We start from the raw sequence: 22,432 nt of genomic DNA, 5'->3' as shown, positions 1-22,432 counted from the left end.
CCGTGGCCATGGTGGTTGGAGCACAGGATGTTCCCAACAGCACATTTTGCTGCAGGAGTCTCAGCTGTAGATCTTGAGCAGAGAGAAGCTTCTATTAAATGCATCTGGACTTGTGTGTCTTTGGTCTGTATCAGATTCTCCTTAGGTTACTTAAACTGCTTCCAGATTAAGCTCTCCTATGCCCCCAGTGCTCCATGATATTCTTAACCCTCTCCTGCCCTGCCATCCATCAGGATGAGCCACTTGCCCTTTGCCTTTGGGGAAGAGAGATGAACTGGTTAAGTGTGAAGCACCAGGGCTGCAGATGAGGCTCCACCAGSCTCTCCAAACACGGGAGGGACGAAGGGCTGAGCTCTGCTGAAAGGTCAGGGTGAGCTCACGCCGCAGGACGGCTTTTGGGCAGGACCCTCACTGGGTGGAGGGAGCAGCCTGAGTGTTCCAGGGCTGGCCTGGCGGCAGGGGAAAGCCTGACCACACCAAAGGGAAGAGGGGTGTGGGGGGAAATTGGATCCGAGGGCTCCCAGCCTTGGGTTGGTTTAGATTTGATGCAAAGAGATGGAAAGATGTGGTTTGCCACATTTAATATTTCCAGTTTAGTTTTTGCCCTCGGAGCAGCTCAGGAGCTGTGACGGGGTAATGACGACACTGACTGAGCTCTATCCTGAGACTTTTCCACGAGTTTCTTGTCCCATCTGCTCTCAATCATCTCAGCTGTGCTGCAGGACCACGGTGTCTGTGGATCACAGGGACCCTGTAGCAGTGAGCAACGAGCCCTGGCTGATCCAGAGAGCCCCAAACAGGAGAGGGAATGTCTGCCAGGCCCTGGCTTTGCCATGCAGAGAGTTCTGCTGCATCCAGGAGAATGTGGGGAAGGGAAAATCCAGAGTCACAGTGCCCAGCTGTCCTTCAGTCATCTCCCTGTGGCTGCTGAGCTGATYCCAGTGCCCTGTCAGAAGGAAGCTGGGCAGCACTGGGACAGCACCTTGAGGTGCAGCCTCTGGCACTGTGTCCAGAGCTCAGCAGGTCTCTAAAATTCACAACATTTGGCATCTGTGCAGTCTTGTAAAACTTACATCCCCTCCAGGATGGAGTGGTCCTCTGGTATTGTCCTCCTGTTGTGGTAAGGGCAGTCTCTATGAGACAAAATTTGGGACTCTCCAAGTTTATTTTTTACTGGTATGAACCTCCATGGCATCAATTACTTTTTCAAAGGGAATGTTTTACACTTCTGGGGTAGGTCTCAGGAGAAAGCTGAAAATCAGACTTGAGATTTTATATTCACTTAAGGTTTTTAAGATGAAGGTTGTGGATTTAGGGTTGGTCTGGTATTGCTGAGGAAGGTGAGTGACCTGTGGAGGATCTCACTCTTTCCCACCTGGCAATCCCACTCTGGTAGCTGTTAGCACACCTGCACAAATGCAGGTGCCAGGCCTGTCTTTCCTGGCTGGTATTTTTTAAAAAAATAATCTCAGATAGTTTTGGTGATTCTTGGAAAAACTTGCATTGTTCAAACAAGACTTGCCTGGCATTTCAGGGACAGAGCCTGCAGGGCCAGAATGAATCACCCTGGCCTTGCTCTGGAGCTGTGGGACCTGCTGGACCCCGTGTCCTGCTGAGAAAGGAGGATTCCCTGCAATACACAATTTTATAGGATCAGATAGTCATCAGACTGGCTTGAGAAGGGCACAGAGACAAATCCTCAGGGTGTTGGGAAAAGCAAACTATCAGGAAAAAGCAGAGGCAGTTTCTTTTCTCTGCAGGGTGTCAAATGTATGTAGTTCTTGGCAGCAGTTTTCCCAGTGACCTTAGCCTAGCGATATAAATTTTAATTGCAGTTTGAAATGATGCTGGGACCAGATGGGTGAAGACTAAAGGAGCACTGTTAGCTCTGGCCACCCCCTCTCTGTCAGAGCTTTGCTTGCAGAGTATGGAGAAAAGCTTTGGGAGAGGCCTTAGGTCAGGGYGACTCGGTTTAGGATAGCAGCAGAGCAGAAATACATTATTCCCATCACTTTGTTTGTATGTGGTTGAGAAAATGGCCTCWAGTTGCATCAGGGGAGGTTTAGATTGGATATCAGGGAAAGTTTCTTCACTGAAAGGGTGGTCAGGCATCAGAACAGGGTGCCCAGAACAGTGGTGGAGTCGTCATCCCTTGAAGTGTTCAAAAACCACACGGATGTGGCACTTGGGACCATGRTTTAGTGGTGCTGGGTTAATGGTTGGACTCGATGATCTGAGAGGGCTTTTCCAACCTCAGGGACTCGGTGATCCTGTGTCCATCTCCAGCTCTGGGCTGAGGGGACGTGTTTGCAGCTGCCCCAAAGGACAAACTGCRCTGTTCCTCCATCCCACAACACCAGAGACACAGGAGAACCCTCTCCGTGCWGCTTAGCTGCTTTCTGGGAGTAGCTGCTTCCAAGGAAAATGAAAGATTAGGAGCTCTGGGAGAAGCTGTTGAGCATCTGATGGGGTGACGAGCAATGAATCTCCAGCACGGCATTTGTGAGGCAGGAGAATTTCCTGTCCAATGGCACGATTTGAAGGAAGAGGCAGTTTTATTTCATGCCTAAAATTTAATGGTGGTTGCAGCTAATTTCACACAACAAATTAGACAAAATACTTGAGCTACTTCCASTGTCTGAACTCGACAACAAATGAAAAGAGCTTTTGGGAGGGTAACTTGAGAGGGTTAAATGCGTCTCACCGGTGCACTCRGTTTAACAGGCTGATGCACTTTGTCTAGATGATAGATATGAAAAACTAATATCTCAGTTTTCAGAGGGGGTTCTGAAACCTAAAATCAAAACCAGATGTGCAGCAAAAAAGAGCAGTGTATATTACAAAGTGTTGTGAAATAGCCCAAGGGAGGCAAGTAAGCAAAAACAGCCCCGTTCCTTAGCAACCTGCAAAACAAAACAAGTAACAGCTTGGTTGGCATCTGACGGGGCAGGTTTTGGTCTTTGCAGTGGAAAAGAAGACTGGAGAAAATGTGGAATAATTCTGGAATTTTTGTGACCCGGAAACACCTTTGTTTTCACCAGAGTGGTTACCTGATTTCTCTCCTTCCCTAGACCTCCTGCCTGTAAATGCACAGTGGTGTGCTCTTCTTGTCTTCCCTGTCCTGCCGTGGATGGTGGATCTCCCTTTCCTCCTTGCTTCCCCTCTTTCTAAAGTTCCTCACCCCCATGAAATGAGGTGCAAATTGGAAGTAACATTTACCAAATCAAAAGAATTTTGAAGATTTTGCACAGCTCTAAATCATGGAATYATTGAATGRTTTGGGYTGSRAGGGAYTTTAAAGCTCATCCATTTCCAAMCCTGTGCCATGGGCAGGACCCGTTCCACTAGACCARRCTGCCCAAAAGTGGAGGAATGGTGGGGTTTGTGTGCAGGAATGAAAAGGAGTGTTCAGTAAGTAAAAAGTTAAACTTAATATAYAATTAATGATTCCTAAAAGAGTATTTAAATCAGTTTCTGGAAATGCTGCTCTTTTTTTTTATTATTATTATTTAGAGTTCCTTCTGTTTTTTCAATTAAATTAGTGCATTCTCTCAACCCCACAATGAAAAATTCAAAGCTCGGATCCCAAAATGATTTTAGCTAAGGTTTGAAATTCACTCCTGAAAGCAAAAGAAGCCTTTCCTCACTTGAATGAGTGTGAAGATGTTCCCTGGAAAGCTCTACTGGCACAGCTGCCTCCATCCAGAGAGCAGGAAAGTCCGAGCAGCAGTGGGGCTGCCAAATATGTGATGGGATTGAGCTTCCACCTTAAACCTGTCTGTGTGGGGAAAGAGTTTATCCTGCACTGCCGTGTCCATCACTGCTGTTTGCCAAGACACATCTACTGGCAATGCTGTCTGGGCCAATTCTTTCTGAGAAAACCCTTTTTCGTGTAGGAAGTCATGGGGTGTTCCTGTAACCAGCCCGACTCCGGGACCTACAGCTGGAAGCGAAACCACGGCGTGCCCTGAGGTTTGTAATCAAACTGTGAGAGGTTGCCTTTGTGATGGAGAGGGGAAGGTGGGTGGATTTGACTTGGCTCAGTTATTTTTAGAGAAGTGGAGGCTTCCAGGCAGAGTTTTGTGTTTTGGGGTTTTTGTTTGGTTTGTTTTGTTGGGTTTTTGAAATTTRTTTTTAATTTTAACAGAATAAATTTCTTCTTGAAAATGCTACTTTGGCACCAAAATCAGAATTTTGGAGGAAGTTGATCTTGATGAAGTTTTCAACGGAAACACTGATACTACTTGAGATTGAAAAAAGCAACTTTCATTTTGACTCTACGTTTCAGAGTTCAGCTCTTTTCAGGTTCTAAAAATTACTACAATATTAAAGATTAATTATAGATATGAATGGTTTGACATTATCAGACAGAACTTSTTAATGAACTAATTTTGATCCTTTCACTAAAAATAACTCAGAGTTTCCATCCTGCAAAATATTTGATATTTTGCTTTTCTCTCTGATTACAGGAAAGGTCTACAAGCAAGAGGGAAGGAGTATTTACAARTGGCAGAACAAGGGGGAATGGCTTCACACTGACACASAGTGGGGTTARATTGGATATTGGGAAGGAATTTTTCCCTGTGAGGGTGGGCAGACCCTGGCACAGGTTGCCCAAAGCAGCTGWRRCTGCTCCAACCCTGGAACTGTTCAAGGCCAGGTTGGACRGGGCTTGGAGCAACCTKGGCTAGTGGGAGGTGTCCCTTGATGATTTTGGAGGTGTTTGCTGGTTCTGTGGTTGCCACCAAAGTGAGGAGAGCAGTAAAAGCTGTGGGTGCAGCCCAGGTCAAACATGGCAGGTCAGGCAGTGCAGCTGCTGTTCCTGTACTTTCCTTTTTCCAGCTCAAAAGTGAGCACAAGAACCATTACCAGATCCACGATGTTTAATAACTTAAAACGCTTCTTTTCAAATGGCAAAGGCTTTTACATTCRACTTGCATTGACCAACCAAGTCCATTAGTGCCTGAGTAAGTGGTAATTAGTGGTGAGAGCTGCAGTCATTAGTGTGTCTTACCCCTCTCTGTAAATCACAACTGGCAACTGTGGGATCCTTTAGCAGCACGTGGGGCAGGAAGGACGGGGCTCCTTGGGAGTTTTTGGGAAGTGGCTGTTCCTAGKGATGGTCTTTTTGCAGGCTTGGAATAGGGTAACTCATCTCATCACAGAGCATGAGCTTCAAGAAACGAGGAAACTTCAGGAGAGGGAATACTTGTAGGGTGATGGTGAGTGTCGAAGTTATAGGATATCCATGGCTCTTCTTTGGTGTCCAAAATGCACTGAATTCCCTGCAGCCCTCTGTGTAAAATCAACCATTTTCTCTTGAGGCAGCTTTGTCTGAATGAAGCATTAACGTGCCCATTTTGTACAATGGGACCCTGTAATATTTTTAACTCAGTCATCAAAAATCAGCCAAGGAGATGCTCGAGACTGCTGTGCATTTGTTGTGCTCTTGCCACTCCTGTTTGGAGGATTTTTCAGAGTGGAGAGCTTAGACTAAACTAAAGTGATTAATTTTCTTATTCTGCAATTGATAAAAAAAATATTTCTATCCTTAAAATCCCTTTTCAAAGGATGGCAACCCCAGATCCTGTGTTGGGACAGTAATTGCCTTTAGTTCATGCTGGTGAACCTCAGCATCTTTGGTGATACAGTGCTACCACTGCTCCTTCCAAGAAAGATGAGCCGAGAGATAGCCAGGCCTCGTGACTCACTGTGCCATTATTCATCAGATTCAGCACCCCAAAGGCAGATTTGRTGCTTCTCATACCTGTCCCCTCTGTGAGAATGCACAGAGATGGACAGATGAGAAAGTTGTAGTCACTTTGCAGCTGTGTTTTGTCACAGGATGAAAGTGCACGAGATACAGATCAGATACAGCTGCTGAAAAACAAACTGAAACAAAGASTCTCACAAAGACAGGGGCTGCAGCCAGACTTCATAAAAGGGCTCTATATGCTTTCCCATGTAATAAGCCTTTATTCTCCCTGGCTGGCCCTTTTAGAAATCGTAAGAGAAAAAAACTGACATCTCTTTTCAATAGGAAAGAAGAACATTTATTTTCTTCCTAACGGTTTTAACAAACCTCTCCGTGATGAATTATATATTTATTGTAACTGCATGCTCCACGGCCACAAATTCCTGCAGTCTCTTTCCAGCTGAAAGCTCCAATGAAAGACTTCCCCAGACAAAGGCCAGAGGATTTGAGCCATGGGTTTTGTAGTTAGATTAATTCAGTTACTCTGGATTTTCTGGAGTGGAGATTTCACAGGCTAGATGAGTTAAGAGTACAGTAAATGTAGTTATAAAATAGTAAATAGYTGTAAAAAATAGTAATTGTGGAGCCATGTGCCTCAGCTTCTACTAGCTTCCTTCCTTGATTTTATTCTCTCAGTTTTCCCCCTAGCTATGGCTTWTCCTCTCTTTCAGTCTTCTTTCTTCACACAGTGCTGGAAATTACATCTAAAAATGCAGCCATGAAAGACACTGAGGATAAAAGTATATGTCCATGGAGGATAGGAGGAAAACAGGCTCCCAGCTGTGAGTGAGGAGCCCAATTCCAGCTGATCTTGTGCTGTGTTGTGCTGGGAAACAAGACATCATAAATAAGATTGCACTGGAGAAAGACCTGACACTGTTGTGCAGCTAATGGAAACATCTTAAAAGACTCTGAATKTAGGCCAAGTATGTGGGTCAGTAGAGAAACTACTATTTATATTTGGACCTGCCTGTGAATCCAGTAAAACATCCAGCTGTTGAAAACACTAAGAGAAGTTGCAGGGAAGTTTTGTTGTTTTTTTTTTTTCCTGGGTCTAAAATGCCAAAGACTTTGTCAGGTGATGCTGCTGTTAGAATTGCAACTTTCYTTTTATTTCCTGTGAATTCAGTGGGCAGCTTCTTGAAAGTTCCCTTTTGGCAAGGTTATCTTCGATCTGGTGAGTCAAAAGGATTTGCTCCCTGAGTGAAAACTGTGCTGAGCCACAGCAGAGAGCTGAGATAGCAAATAACAGACCCAGAAAGTTAATTTTGCTGTGGACATTTAAATATTTTTACTGACTTTGAATTCTAAGAATTATCTCTCTCTGTTTGCTGGCTTGTCAAATCCACTTGTTGGGGAAAGTTCCCACATGTAGGTTAAAGGATTTCGGGATTTTTACTGGGTTTGACTGTGCATGCTGCAGGTGAGCTGGGCCCACTGCAAACTCAGGGATTTTGAAAAGTCTGAGTCCCCCATCCACACAACATTCATTTTGAATTATTCTAGCCTTGTAAAGAACATCTGTTATGGAATTTAGGATGTGATGCATCTCTTATAAAAAGAGAGAAGGGGGAAAAGGTTGCAGGAGTCACTGATGCTGTGCAAAGGATGTTCATTATAATTTCACAATGAGTGTTTTGGGAGATCCAGGGCTGAGCTCCGTTTTGGAACAGGTTCATCAGTGGGAGTTTTCTGTTGGTGGGGTGGACTTTGATTTCCATCAGRGCTGTGGGGTTTTTCCTGTTCCTTATTATAAAAATGTATAATAGAGAAACGCCGTTCTCTACTACATCCACTGATGCAGGACAAAGGCTGGGCTTTAAGTGTATATACCTTTTTTTTTCTCTAAGTTCTTTTATGATCCAAATCTATAAGAAAACAGTCAGTGGAATTCTGCACTCATAGAAAATTACTTTTTTTCCCCCATAAATGCAATTGAGACAGTAATTTGAGTTAGCAAAGTTTAGAAGGTGCAGCTGGAGAGTAAAGTAGAGTGCCCTGTAGAAGGGTGTAGTTGAGTAACAGAAAGCTTTTCCAGAGGACACAGGGGCCTGGAAGGGGAGAAATTGGATGTGAAACCTTCCAGAAAAGGCCAGAGGGCACTTTTATTGCAGTYTTCAACAGCCTGTGTTGTATTGGTGGCTGGAGCTCCTGCTGATGGGCCAAATCTCACTCCCCACCTCATCTCTCTGCTGCTGAACTTAACCTGCAACTTCTCTATAGCTGTACAGGTGTGACCTGGTGGGCTGGATAAGGGGACAGCTGAAAGCAGAGTAAAATTCCTGGTTTTTAGATACTAGACCTGTCTGCAAGTCTTGGAGATCTGCAAATAAACCCTTCCTGGCAAGATCCAAATGGAGGAAATGATGGTCAGGGGAGGTCAAGCCACCAGAGCGAGGTCCCAGCCAGGACCTCCGGTCTGCTCCCAGCCTCAGAGCACCCTGTATTTCATCCTGGCTGAGGGAAGTGGAAGAAATGATTTCATAATCCTTTGTCGAGGGGCTGGGTACGCTGCAGGTCATTGGACAAAGCCATTTGTTCAAGTAGCTTGACCTGAGGACTCCTCAAAAGCTGTTGGAATCTCACGGCCTCTCATTCCTCAAAGGAGTAAAGCTCTGCATCCAAACTAAACAGGGATGGCTCCTTCCCCATGGAATCTTGAGCTCTGACCAGGACCTGCCTCCTTATTCTCAATGAGGTCTTTTGTAGCTGAGAGATTTTGCTGCTTTTTCCACAGCGTCCATTAAGCAGAATAGGCCAAGATGAACTCAAAAATCATCYTTCGCTCTGAAAATTTTCAATTATTGCAGTTTGTCAAATCTTTGAAAAGCAAAAACATCAACAATATTTGGTGTTTTGGCGGTTTGGCCGAGTCCCTCAGTGCTGGTGTTGTTGTTGGTGTGTCRCTGTCAGTATTTTGTACTGAACTATCTAACAGCTGTCTTGGCTTCCTTCCCCACTAAAACAACTGCTGCTTCACAAAGAACACAGATAATTTTGTCTTCCTTGATATTAACAGATCAAGAGAGGCCTTTGCCAATACAAACTCATCTTTTATTTTTACAGTCTGAGAGAGATCCTTGGTAGAATTTGTTGTTCTCTTTCATTCTGTGCTTGGAGAGCAGTTGGCATCTGATCTTTTCAATTCAAGTGATGCTGAGTGGGCGGGACATCCAAAAGGGGGATGAAAACTCTCACAAAAGAACCCCAAGTTAAAAGGATTTGAACCCAAAGGCAAAACAAAAAGCCCTGCACAGGGCACCAAAATGAAAGGGCTTGTTTAAAAGCAGAACAGTCAGAGCACAGTGTCAGTCTGGGTTTTTAGAGGCAGTGAAATGTGAGAGCTGCCCTGGGATCAGTGTCCACCTCCCCAGGTGTGTGTGGGAAGGGGAATGGCATCAAACACCAWGGGGGAAACGCTGCTGCCCCACTCTAAAAACCACCCCTGGTCCCAACTCTTCAGCACCCACAGCAGGACGTGTTCCTCCTGCCCTACAAAGCCTCTCTGGGTGCTGTCAGAGATGTTCACCACTGAGGAATTTGGAAATAATGGCAGTAGGTTGAAGGAAGGTTTCATATTTGAGTTAAATTTTGAGATCTTAAATAGGGATAATATTTGGGGGTTTAAATGCCATTAACTGCAGAACTCCTAGCAAATGCACAGTATTGAAGGGTCATCCTCCAGAATGCCCACAGGGGTTTTATGATGGTGAATCTCCCAGTGTTTAAGAGACGACTTGGGTCCACTGAATAATCTCCTAAGCACCTTRAAGACTCCGTTTGTGAGAGCTGCTCACTCTCCCTGCAGAAAAACTGAGTTTGAGGTCAGTAAAGTGAGGATTTCACACAAACCAGTCCAGGATTAGAATTCCAAATTCAGGGCTTAGCCTTRCATACCTCCACATGCCTTGTCATGTGTACAGAGATACATAAATGCCACTGATGAATTTTATATTTAACTGTGAATTTTACCCCTTGGCACAGTTGCTCAGAGGCTGTTATTTGCCAGTTATCTTCTTGGAATCATGATGGCCAAAAGGTAGTCCAGAAGTGAGGGGTATCTACTGGTTCCAGAGCAGTTAGGTAGGTAAACAATAATACTTTTCCCTCCCACATACTGTGAGTAATTTGTTTTTTAAGAACTGCAGTTGACCCCCAAACAGAGCATCTGTACCACACTAATGKGCTGTTGMAGAAACTGAAGGTTCATCATTTGARTTTTCTATAAAATGTAATAAGATRGAATTAAGTGGGGAAAGGATCTTATGTGAAAGATGTAAGAGGTTATTTTTAAGGATTTACCAGAGGGCACCTGGACAGCGTTGCCTGCTGCCTTCCTGGACTGTGTTACCTACTTRTGTGTGTACAATAAGTTGTTTCTTTGCACCTGGTGTTATTTTTGCGTGCCTGGTTAAGATGCCTGCCCGTCACGTTGATGTTTATTTAATGACCACTGCTGGGCTACAAATGAGTGACATGCAGATTGTGTGATGTAATCTGTGTAAGGAGCAGTTAACTGAGTGTGCTGGTGACCAGCAGGTCACCCCTGGCTGCAGATACCACACAAAGGGTGCCCAGAGAAGCYGTGGCTGCCCTGGATCCCTGGAAGTGTCCAGGGCCAGGCTGGACAGGGCTTGGAGCACTCTGGGACAGTGGAAAGTGTCCCTGCCCAGGAAATGAAATGAGCTTTGAGGTCCCTTCCCAAACCATCCTGGGATTCTGGGATGATTATCTATACCCACTGATAAGCACTCAGGTCCTGCAGGATTGTTATTTATTTATTTTGCACCTTTCTGGGAGTTTAAATTCATCCCTAGCCTAACAGGATCCTAAACCACTTAATATCTCCTGCGAGTCTTGGGTTAGAAACATTGACTCATCACAGATTCTAAGGGTTGAGTGGTTTGAAACAAACTCAAGAAATCTAAGACAAGAAAATCAAATATACTGAAACTCCTTTCCTCCAAAACTTACTAATCCAAATGACTTGGCTGAATGGTGCCATGTTTTCCCCTCTGCTACTCCTGCTGCCATGGCTGCATTTTGTCTTCAATCAAAACTTCGGCTTTAAGGAAAAATAGAAACAAAAAAAAAAAATAAAAGCAGCACTGGTATGTCTGCTACTTACTAATATTAGCAAACATAACCTTGAAATAGCATCACTGTTCCTAAATCTGAGCACTGCTCGAGTCCAAAAATGTTCACATTACTGACGTCCACTGCAATTTTCCTCCCCACACTACTGTCAATAAGTCTTAAACCAAACTTTGAATGTACTGCTTGACTCAAACTGCTGTTAGGCAAATAAATAATTAAATAATAAATAAATAATAGGTGAGGGAAAGGAGTGGGTTTCTGAGCACGCCCCCTTGGATATTTTCCAGGCAGCAGATGTGTATTTGCCCTCATTTAGCTGTTTTTTTCAGATTTTCTGCTACAGGAGTTTGGTAATGCATTTTATACCTGTGGGTGGAAATATAAGGGAAATTTGGGCACTCTGGACAGTTCTTCAGCTCATGAAGTYATMAYAGACYTCAGAGCTCATCTCCACCTCTAAARYRAGGGKCATGGTTTCATAGAGATGTTGGAGGCACAAGGAAATTGTACCTTGGGAGATGAAACATTCCAAAGGAGCACCTTTTCAGCCTCTGAAAAAGTGTGGACATATCCTTGTAAGAGATGTTTGTAAGGAAATGCTGAATTGTGTTACTTTGTCTTCAGAACATCTTCACTCAGCCTAAGAAAACTTGTAATTGTTAACTTACATACAACCTTGTTTGTCCTAATCAGTATTTGTGAAGTAATTCCAGACGCCCATATATAGAAAGTTATTTAGGATTTAAAAATTACTGGTTTTCCTAGTGCTCTCTCTGCACCAGCTGCATAAATAGCTTCAGCATAKTGCCAGTAAAATTAGAAGGGACAGGCAGAGGAGACTTGGTTGTGTCTGGGTCAGCTGTGGTTGATATCCTGGCTTCACCAGAGTGGGATCCTTGGGGTGACAGTGGAGCCCTGCTCCCACATTTTTCAGTTTTCCTTCAGAAACAGAATGTCTTTATTGCTGTCACCTTCCCCATGTGGCCAGAAGGGACACAGATGTTCATCCAGTGACTCTCAGAAGCTGTACAAGATTATAAACAGTTGGACATAATAGACAATCCATGTGGTGTTCTTTACAGTTGTATTCAATGCACTCCAAACTTTGTGTTCCCATTTTTTTTTAAACTCTGAAAACTGGAAGAGCTGATGGTTTCATTGAACTGAATGGATTTGATGACACCATTGACTGGTAGACTGTTTATAAAAAGTACACCAGGTAAAAGTACACTCAGTGAAAAGTACTTTAAATATAAATGGCCAGTTCTCACAGCAAAGAGACAACATTGGGACTTGCCCTCATCTATTGTTTCTTGCCTGCAATAAAAATATAAAAATTATGAGGTGCCTCATTTCAGCAAACGCCTCTTTCCAAATTCTGTAGCTTGCTGATTTTTTCCTGCATTGGCTTTGGAGTCCCTAAACAGAGCACCATGGGCAKCCATGAGTCACTGTGCAGGAGCTAAATGTCAAAGTTGAACTCAAGTTTACTGCCCCAGTTGGTGTGAACAGTGTGACTGGTGTGTCATTCCCATAGCAGGGATGTCTGGGAGTGCTGGGTGCCCCCTGTCTGAGGACAGAGATGCCACCAAAAGCGGCCTCTGCCTTGGTGATCTCTAAAATATACATTCAAGGGGTTTAACAGACCTTGAAAACAAATGTAGTGACCCCAAATGATCTGTGGGACAAAGTGGACTTGGACTCTCCTCCCAGTGAGAGAGCAGCCACGTCTCCAGTGTGACTGTGGGCACACTCACAGCCCAGCAGGATCCTGTGTCTCCCACAACAGCTGAGCAGGGATAACTGTGGTCTCAGACACGAGGTGCCATGAAGGCTCTGCTGGGCTCTGTCCTGCCCTGCACTGGAACAGAATGTGAAAATTGTCTCAGGTCCTTGTCCAGTCTCTCAACAGAATCCTCTGTAGCCTCAATGGGGAGAGCCAAAGGATTCTGATAGAAAACTYTGCCCTTCTCCTGTGTTAGGAAGCAACTTCAGGACTCTTGTTTTGGCTCATTTCCTGCCCTAACATCACCCCTGCCATCATGGCCTTTCCTTCTGGCGACTCACAGCGTTGAAAATAGGAGGAGATGGAGGAGTCACTGTGACTCTGCAAAGACTGGGCTCTTTCTGCTCCTGAACTGCCCAGGGAGCTTGGTAAATTCCTTCAATGTGCTGCCACTCTGCTTTGCCTTCTGAAATCGGGGGGAACGTTTCTGCACCATTTTGAGATCAATGGCTGAAGTCTGTTGTTCACTATGAAGTGCAGAGGAAGTTAAAGAGGGTATGTTAAGCAGAGGAAGTTAAAACATGAAAATGAAAACAAAATGCAGAAACAAAAGTTGCAAGTATTCCTTAGTACTTAAATTGAGACTTCTTGGAATCAAGGATCATCCTTTGTGAGTGCTGAGCAAGTGCTGAATGATGACTGTGAAGAGCTAACGATGAGATAAGACCCCTCCTATCAGCCTAGGACATATCCATAGGTTTGGGACAGGTTGTGATGGGAACTCAGCACAGTTTGGTTTCTCGGGGCGTCAAAGGCACACAGAATCTTGCAGTTTGAATGTTATGTTTTTCTCTTTTCTTATCTGGTTCTAAAGCTTCATTCCCATTCAGTAGAACAAAAACAAATAAAAGAACTTTACAAACYCCAACAACCGACAAATTCCCTTTTGGTATTTTTATTTGCGGTCTTTTTATGGAACCTTGTTTATAGAATGTTATTTATAGTTTTTTTTATATGCTCCCAGCTAACCTGCCCTGCTGGGTCTTTGCAGGAGCCTCTGCACTACCACAACACATCCCTGGGAATGTCAGCATTCCTCTGCAGAGGTGTCACTTCAGCAAGGACACCCAGCTYGGGAGGTACTTATTGTCCTACATAAAGTGCCAGTGCTGTGTCTGTTCCAGTTTTCGTAATTCCCCTTGTCTACATGCAGCYTGAACATTATAGACAAGGGTTCATTCTCCTGCTCACAGTCTGTAACACTTCCCAAGGACAGGAGAGAAAAACTGGGAGCAGGGCATTGTAGAAGTCTCAGGATGTAGAATGAAATTCTGAGCACGAAAGGGAATTATCTTTTGCTATAGAATTCCCCAAATCACAGTGAATTAACTGAATCTTTTTCAATAGGAATGAGACAAGATGGACTCATGGTGGGGAAGCATCTTGGTAGCAAAGACTTGGAGGATGCAAAGGGCAAAGATGTGGAATTCTGCAGCATTTTCCAAATCTGATCTTTCCAAAGGCCAGTGATGGTGGTGGTGCTTTGTGGTGGTGGGGCTCAGCTGGGGCCCGGTGTTCCTGGTCACTGAGAGATGCCAGAGCAGAGCCCAGCGTTGCTAAGCCCCAGTGTGGCTTTGGATGCTGTTGGGATATTCCATTTGGAATGTCACACTGGATCTCGGGGCACCCCTGGCCTAAAAGAGCCAGGCTGCCCTTCTGGGACAGAGTCCTTTCCACAGACCCAGCAGCAGCCAGCTGTCCTSACACTGAAAAGGCTGGTGAGCCATGGCAAATGGAAACAGGGCTGGGGYTCAGCTCAAGGAGGCCTGTCTGAGAGGCAGCTTTTCCCAAAACTTGAGAAAAGGTCAAGGCACGTGGAGCTGGCACTCTGGGACAGCCCTACTGCTCRTAACTCATGAAACCTTCACTGTGCAAAACCATTCTCAGCTTTCTCCTCCTTTCCAGGAGAAACTGAAACTATTTCAACTTTGCAAAAATACCTGAACATCACACTTAGCTTATTGTAGACCACTGACACTTTCACCTCTGTCTCATCAGACCCTAAAAATAACTATTTTTTTTTTTTTTTGTCTCCAAAACCTTGCTATCTCTCCAATCTTTCCTCTTATTGCTTTTGGACCTCCAGCTCTTGTGAGTCACATCTACAAATTACATGGCTCAGATTTCAGTGGTGACCATCTCAGAGTGGCTGGTGGAAAAATTCACCATTAGTTCATGGGTTTTTATTTGGTCCACGGCCTTGCTGTGGTGAGTCTTTGCCATTTCTCTTTTAGTTTTTAAAGACATTTAATTGTATGTTGRCATTCAGGTCCAYTGTAARGAAAACTTTCCTCTSATGGCCTTGGAAGTTTTATTCACCRGAGYTGAAYAAAACMACACCGAAGTTGTTCTTAAAGCAGAAAGAGGAGTTTTAAGTTCTGTGTGGGGTMTGAAGGTAACAAACAACACGAGGARCGTGGCAGGCRGAGCAGAGGTGACAGGCACAGACGGGGACAAGCTGTGGGAAGTGTGGAGGTGCCTCCAGCTCTGCCAGGAGTTCGCAGGGACACCCAGACAAGATGCACTTGCCATGCGGAAGGTGACACAGGAAACATTACGTTTCCCAGAGCCGTGGCAGGGAATGACAAAGAGTGTCCTCTATGAGCTCAGATGCACAAAAAGGAAAGCGTTTTGTCAGCTGCAGCTTCTGACAGAATGAGGATTGTGGGCTCCTGCATTCAAAACCAAATTTCCTTCAATTGGCAAGCGGCTCCTGGTGCCGCTGCGGAGAGTCCTTCCAAGGCTGGAACGAGGGAATTGACACCACGCTGAAAACAGCAATGAAATCACCCGGCTTCCTTCCTCCCCAGCCAGGCTTTGTGCCCTCTGAGCCTGGCCTGGGCACCGCCAACASCGCCCGCCGGAGCGGCCCTCGCACAACACGGCCATTGAAGGGCTCCTGCTGGCCCGCCAGTGATTTATGGCACGCAGGACAGATTCTGATGTGTCATGCTGCAGGGGGAAAGGAGAGCAGCACCGGGGTCATGAACAAAAAGGAATTTGCTTATCCGATTTCCGTCTCTTTCTGAGTTCGATTGGAASTCGCAGTTGTCAGGCTGTGTTTAAGTCTCGTCTTTACCAACGCCTCCTGAACTGCGGAAGGTCAAAACCAATTATTGTTTTGCCTCCGGGGAYTTTCCTTCTTCAGAGGGACCTTACAGTGGATATTCTCTAATTCTTCCAATTAAGGCAGCAAATTCCTCTTTTAGAGAATTTTGCAGGGGGTGAGTGGGACAGTAATCRGGAGAGACTGATAGATTTATCAATAGCCTTGAAAAACAAAGCCTGTATGTCTCGGCAAGCTTGAAGTCTAACTCCTTTCAATGACTTTTCTCACTCTGAACTTTAAATCTGTCATGTCATTACACCGGGAATGGAAAGTCCCTAATTTTCCCAGGCTACAGATTTCCTCTGTTTTTTAACCTTCAAATACCACATGGATTTATGCCCCTGAGTACCTGCCGGTTAAGTTTCTCATGTAGATAAAAATATTGAGGTTCTCTTTTTGGAAAGAATTTACAGCTTTATGGGCTGGAGGCAGTTGAGAGAGGCTGTACCTAAATCAGCAGTTGTAGTCTGACTAGTCATGAAAAAGCCTTACAGGTCTTAAGAATGAAAAGAAAAAACATCCTAAGATAGTTTTAGATTTTTCTCTCTTTCCTTTTTATTTTGGTTAGCATTGTTTTCAGTTTTATTGACAATATCTCTTCTTGTGCTCCAATCCATTTATACTATTAAATCCTGTATCAGCTGATGGATTTTTAAAATTCATTTCAGTACCACATGCTTCTGTACTTATTTCTTTATCCATTGGAGGGGTTAAATCTACTGCTTCCCCTGTATTTTGCATGTACCATTTGTTGTGGTACATGAAAACAATGTCTCCTGCAAGAGAAAATCCAGTGTAAGGTCAGGGGAGGAGGCTGTGGAGGAACAGTGAGTACAGGAAGCAATACTTTGGTACTGCAATTGGTACAGCACATTTCCAAACACTTTGAAATTGTTATTTGTACCAGGATGAGTTGTGAAACCACAGCCCAGGTGTGGGATGKAACCCCTGTCCTCACCAGGTATTTCTGTGTGCTGCAAGGTTTGGGTGGGTGCTGGCTTGGCTACACTGGCTGCTCCCATAAAAATACTGGATTGTGGACAATGGTGAAGGAAATCTGTTTTTCTGGAGCTGGCAGATTTAAGAGTCTTGATTAAATGAATTCACAGCTTCTCTGCAGAATTGCAGAGCTATGATGATGTGATTATAGGGCAGCTGTGGTCTGGTGGCCTCACAACCAGGACAGAAATTAGGAAATGTGAGTTGCCTTGATCTGCCACAGTTTATTCTGTGAGATCCTGGGCCGGTCACTTAAAATGTTTCAGCTGCTTTTTGACAGACCTACTTTGGATGTTTACTTTTGGAGGACTCAGCTCACTCTCTTGCCCACAGAGAGTGGACTGTCTGGCTGAAATGCTCAGGTTTCCATCCCAGACGCCTGCATTGGATCAGATAATGGGGCTGACACTATTTGCAGTYGGTTTATAAGGGGTTAATCTATTCTGAATGTCTTGATCAGTCATTCCACACAAAGTTGAATAAATCTCAGGRGTCCTGATAAATGACTTGCCATTTACTGTTCCCTCTGTGTGTGTAACAAGAGTCAGCCAGGTATTAATCCTTTCTAAAACATTTATAAATAAAACTCGAATCCGGAGTGTGGCTGAAATACGCTGAGGTATGACTGGAAGCAGAGGTGCAGAGCACTGTTTTCCTGTGACACGAGGCTGCCCTTAGCCCTGGGATCACATCTGGACACMCATCACAGCAGCGTTACCCAGGAATAATTTATCAGTTGAAAAGAACGATTCCCTTTTTTACCCGGAGTGAAGAAAATCATCCGACTCCAATAATAACTCRCTAATCTCACCCCACCGGAGCGGAGCAGAGAGCGCAACGGAAATTTCCTTCCCAGCTGCTGGGAGAGCCTGTCCCAAAGAGGGCTTTTCTTTTGATAAGGTGTCTCCTGCTGAACCAGCCTGAATCAGCACGTCACCCTGGAGTGCAGGAAGATCCCGGTCTCCGCCGCTGAGTCACATGAATAACTGGAATAGTTCTGCAAAGCAGAATTAATTCCCAGAACCTCTTCAGGCTTATACCAGCAGGCACATGCTTTTGCTCCAGCGTTACTTTACAGCTCCGTGAGGTAGTGGAAAGGACACTAACAGATATTTTTAATAGAGATAAAGCAGTTTACCTGGTGTTAAGAGTGTTAAACCTTACAAGTTTATTGTTGACACTCTCCTGCTTCCAAGAAGATTTAGGAATAAGCCGGGACATAACAGAGCTATTAGGGTTAAGCTCAAATCAACTGTGCAATGACTCAGAGCTTGTAGTCCTTTCAAACCAAGTGCTGGGGGGAGAAGCTGATTATTATTAACTATTGAGTAGCTCGTGGTTTGTGCAGCCTGTTTAGCCAGCAGAGACATCTATGGAAACTCTCTGGGGGTTTTGATCTATTATACTGTGAAAAAAAAAGGTCTGATTTACAAGAAAACCAAATCAACAGCACTGAGAYTGTGGTTTAGCAAAGTCCTTAGACTACATGCTGGAAATTTGTGCAGAGCTGTGAAATTCTCTTTAGAACTTTTCAGTAAATGCTGCCGGTATGTTAAAAAAAATTAACTCGTCTGAAACAGGGGAGTGAAGGAAAAAGGCTCTGTAGCAAAGGTAGAATMCAGGTGCTACTCCAAAAAGTGAACCAGGGTAGGGAGGCTGAAACAGGGAAATAGGATGAACTAGAATCATAGGAAAGCAAGGAGAGGGTTAGTGGTTGRTGAAAATTTCTGAGATTTTTTTCCATTTAAGCTGTATTTTGTTATCTGAATAATAATGATAAGCTGACCAGACACACAGAAACAGCACTGCTTGTRCTTCCACCTGTTGCTCTGGAATACATCACAAATGAATACAGGATAACCTGTTCTGCACTCCAGCATCATTTATAACAGGAACTGATGGCTTTGATTTCTGCTCTCTCTTCATTAAAATCAACATTTTTGCTGTTTATCCAGACAGCCTGATGTGGGGTTAATCTTGACCTTTTACTTTCAGCGACCATCACAAAAGAACATGAAATCTAGAAATTCAATGCAACTGAGAAGCACCACTGAGGMAGAGCTCCAAGCCCTGTTTTTAGAAGTCTGGATGTCTGTACTTCATGTTTTGCCCACTGATGAACTTGTGCCACTTCCTTGGGCTCCAAGTCAGTACCTTTCCCTGTGGCATATCCAAAATGAACKCTCCCCAAACCCAAACGTTATTTCCGACATCTGTTGCTTGTTTGGATGGCAAAATTTGTGATAACAGTGAGAAGAAAGTAAACAGTCCGGTAGCCATGGAAACCTCATATCGTTTTTTCCTGTTTCTTTTTCTGCTTTTTGCAGTGAATGAGTTGGTGCTGAATCCAGCTGGATGGCAGCCCGGGAGACGGCCGTCCCCAGCTCAGCCACAGCAAGGGACAAACCCAGGCCAAAGCCAGGAGCTTTCTCTCTGCACACTCTCACCCAAGGGCTATTTTCAGGGAGGAACTTTTTTTCAGGAAGAGTAGTTCAGTGCCTCAGGAAGGGTGACCATTCATTCCCTGGTCTCTCTGGCTATGGGTAGAAAATAAAATAAAACAACACAAAGTAGCGTACCATGACTCACATCCACATGATTCAACCCTTTCCCCCCATTCCTGCATCCCAAGCAGGTGGCCCCATGTAGATGGTCTACAGGGAACAATCCTTGGTTTTTGATGTATTCCAAGGCATCATCTGGGAGAGCAGTAGCTGTTACAGGCCAGAGCCATGACAGGAGGGTTCTAAYAGTGACACAACATAGGAGATCATGGATCCAAACTGTGCCCTTCTCCATCTGCATTTACATCACAGATACARCCTCTGTGAAAGCTGTGAGCAGGGCCTTTGTGGTTTAGACAACAGATATGGCAAAGCAGTAAAGCTCAGTTAATATTCCAAAATAAAGCAGGACAGGTATTTATTGTAGAAAAGTCCCCAGAGTGCCACAGTTAGTGTTATGCCCTTTCTATAAAATTTTACTACCAGTTTATAGAATTCCACAGAGAAGATTATCAAGGTGCAATCTTTGTTACATTCCAGTCCAAATCTCTGTGTGGCTTCTAMGTATGTGCAGTAAGTGTGTCTCTAAATGGACTTGTCCCTGGTCACATGGGCAGTGTGTCATGCCAGAATTGATATCATCATTGGATTATCCTCCTTGTTAGCACTTCAAATCTCTGTAATGCACTTTGAAGTCTTCAGAGGAAGAGCTTCATGGGAATATTTGGGGAGCCTGATTCAGTTCTTAATTGGACTGACTCATGTTGARTCACCAGGATATCCATTAGCTGCATCTTTAAAATCCAACACCGACATGCAGATTTTCAGTGGTCTGGGAGGGACTCAGACACCCCCAGCAGCTCCTGAGATTCCCTAGGATTGGGATATCTGCTTCAATTGTAGAAAGTGCTGATTTCTGCTGCAGCAGCCAGCACAGCTCCAGCTGCCAAATCATCCCATTGCTCTATTCTCCTGATGCCTGGATGACCAACTGCTTGCCAGGAAGCTCTTGGAAATATTCCCCCCTCCCTGTCTGCGGCATCACTGGCATCTTTTACACACAGGGAACCCACCACACCCACACCTCCCATCTTGGCGACCAAGATGGAGCCAAAGTTTAAATGGAGCAAAGTTTAAAATGCAAGGAGCATTTTCCTTTTCATTTCTAGGAAAGGCTTCTTATTCCGTAAATGCTCCTTGAACAAAGCAGCAAAAGGCAGTGAGTAAAGCATCTGATGACTAAAATAATTGAGGTTGTGGGAAGCAGCAGGATTTGATGTCAAATACAAATCTGAGTGTGGTTCACTTCACCCAACTCCAGCCATCTGAAGTTAAGCATTCAGCCTAAACAAGGCACCCAAGCCCTGATCTGTTGGCAGAGGGGACGAGCACTGAGAGCTGACTCATCCCCTCACTTTGTTCTGCTGTGCTGAAATGAGTTGTCCTTTGAAGCTGCTTCCTAATGCCACTTCCTAATACTCAGCAAAATATRTAGAGAATCTGGAGTGGGCAGTTCACTGATGTTAAACAGCTAACCTTAGGTAAGATAAAGCTAAAATTGATACATTGCCATGTGCCCAGGACCACAGGTCCATGGGATCAGCAATTCCATGATTCCATGGATGCCAGCAATGCTTCACTGAACCTCGTTACAGTCTGTCCATGTATTCAGAGTTTCTTGGCAACTCTTTTTTCCTTTATACGTGGCATTTGTAGCAGATTTTTGGCTTATTACCACTCCTTTTAGGGAAGGAAAAGGGGAGACAACGCTACAGCCCACCTTGTGAATCTCTGTCCTATAAGTCTCTTTCCTAGAGGAAAAAAATACTTGCTTCCTTCCATTACAACAATAGCACAGAATGGATGGCAGAGGAGAGAATGAGAAATTCCAGTTTTTAGGATAATGAAGGAAAAAAATTGGGCCACTCAGTCATAAAATCAAACTTTGGCAAACTTGGCCAAACCCACATGTGTTCTAGACCTACTTTACTTTTCTTTGAGGATGCAGAGAAGGATCTACAAATCCCAGTAGCATTATGGGGCTGCTGAAATTTCCACCAGGTAGATTCAATATGAGACAAGAGTTGCAAACCTTTGTTTGATGGACTAAAGAAAATCAGGGTGTTTGCAAAATTAAAGTACTAACACTACAGCCTTATCTAGGGTGTGAWTTTGCTTTTTCATTTTGATAAGATTGGAAATCTAAAACTAAGAAAGTGAGTTCTTAGGCTCGCTTAAAAAAACCCACTAAACAATGTAAATGATCTGTGACAACTCTCTCTGAGCAGCAGAAGGTTTGACTTGAGAATAACTGAGCAATTAAATATTGAATATAATGAGAATAATTTCTTTGTGTTYCTTACGACATTTCTTGGTTAATTATATCATGCGTCTGTTGAATATGTAAAGCTTGCTGCTAAAAATGTTCCACTTCTAAAATTAATAAAAGTATGTCAGAGAAGGAGATGTCTCGTGAATAATACCAGAAATGTTACAAATAATGACGACYATGGAGCCAACGGGCCTACTCCCACAAGCAGAAATTATCAGGGATGAATAAGAATTGTGGGATGACAACTGTAGTACTTTAAATCTTTGAAAACACTTCACACGTTTTCACCCTAGAGACACCTCGAAACAACAGCAGAGAGGTGCAGGAGCTCATCCTGTGCTGTTCTCTCCAAGATCCCTTTGTGATGATTTCAGCAGGGCTGGGATCAGCCTGTGGAAATGGCCTGAGCTTGAGCTGGGTGTCAGGGGCAGGATGAGCTCAGGCTCCTGCCCTCCTGCTCCATGCAGCTCACTCAGACCACTGAGGTTTAAAAATGGGGGAGGAAAATCCAAATGAAAARGCACAAAGATGCAGAGGTGGCAGGAGAGGGGACGAGCTGAGAAATGGTGCCTGGACCAGCTGGGTGGGCAGAAATGGCTGAGCTTTGGCATCCAGAGCTTCATGGCTGTGTCAGAGCAGGCAAACGGGCAAAAAGGGCAAGTGAGAGAGGTGTCATGTGCAGCAAAGGCAGTGAGGAAATTCATCTGAGCAGCTGCATTTCCCTGCATGTGCTGTGTCCTGCCACAACCACTGCACGACAGAGCTGGGATGTACTGACTCTGAGTTTGTTGAGGAACTGGTACAGAGTGGGACAGGGGGTACTACAAGTTAAGAATGGCTGGGTCTGTTC

General features: G+C 44.4%; 1 long non-coding RNA gene across 8 annotated transcripts in view; it reads left to right on the top strand.

Annotated features, from left to right (window-relative positions):
• Positions 1-22,432, top strand: part of LOC130576046 (uncharacterized) — a 116,736-nt gene that overhangs the window by 83,440 nt on the left and 10,864 nt on the right. The window contains exons 5-6 of one of the 8 annotated variants that reach the window (XR_008965624.1): positions 3,897-3,972; positions 4,470-5,219. The exons of 5 other annotated variants lie outside the window; for them this stretch is intronic. This is a non-coding gene — a long non-coding RNA (uncharacterized LOC130576046). Of the gene's footprint in view, positions 1-3,896; positions 3,973-4,147; positions 4,446-4,469; positions 5,220-19,073; positions 22,385-22,432 lie in introns of those variants that run through there. 2 more of the 8 variants (XR_008965626.1, XR_008965627.1) reach the window with 2 other exon arrangements.

This window comes from Malurus melanocephalus, unplaced genomic scaffold (assembly GCF_030028575.1).
Source record: "Malurus melanocephalus ecotype Western Australia unplaced genomic scaffold, MMel_1.1 scaffold_125, whole genome shotgun sequence".
NCBI classification, from domain to species: domain Eukaryota; kingdom Metazoa; phylum Chordata; class Aves; order Passeriformes; family Maluridae; genus Malurus; species Malurus melanocephalus.
This window is presented reverse-complemented; position numbering and strand designations above follow the sequence as displayed.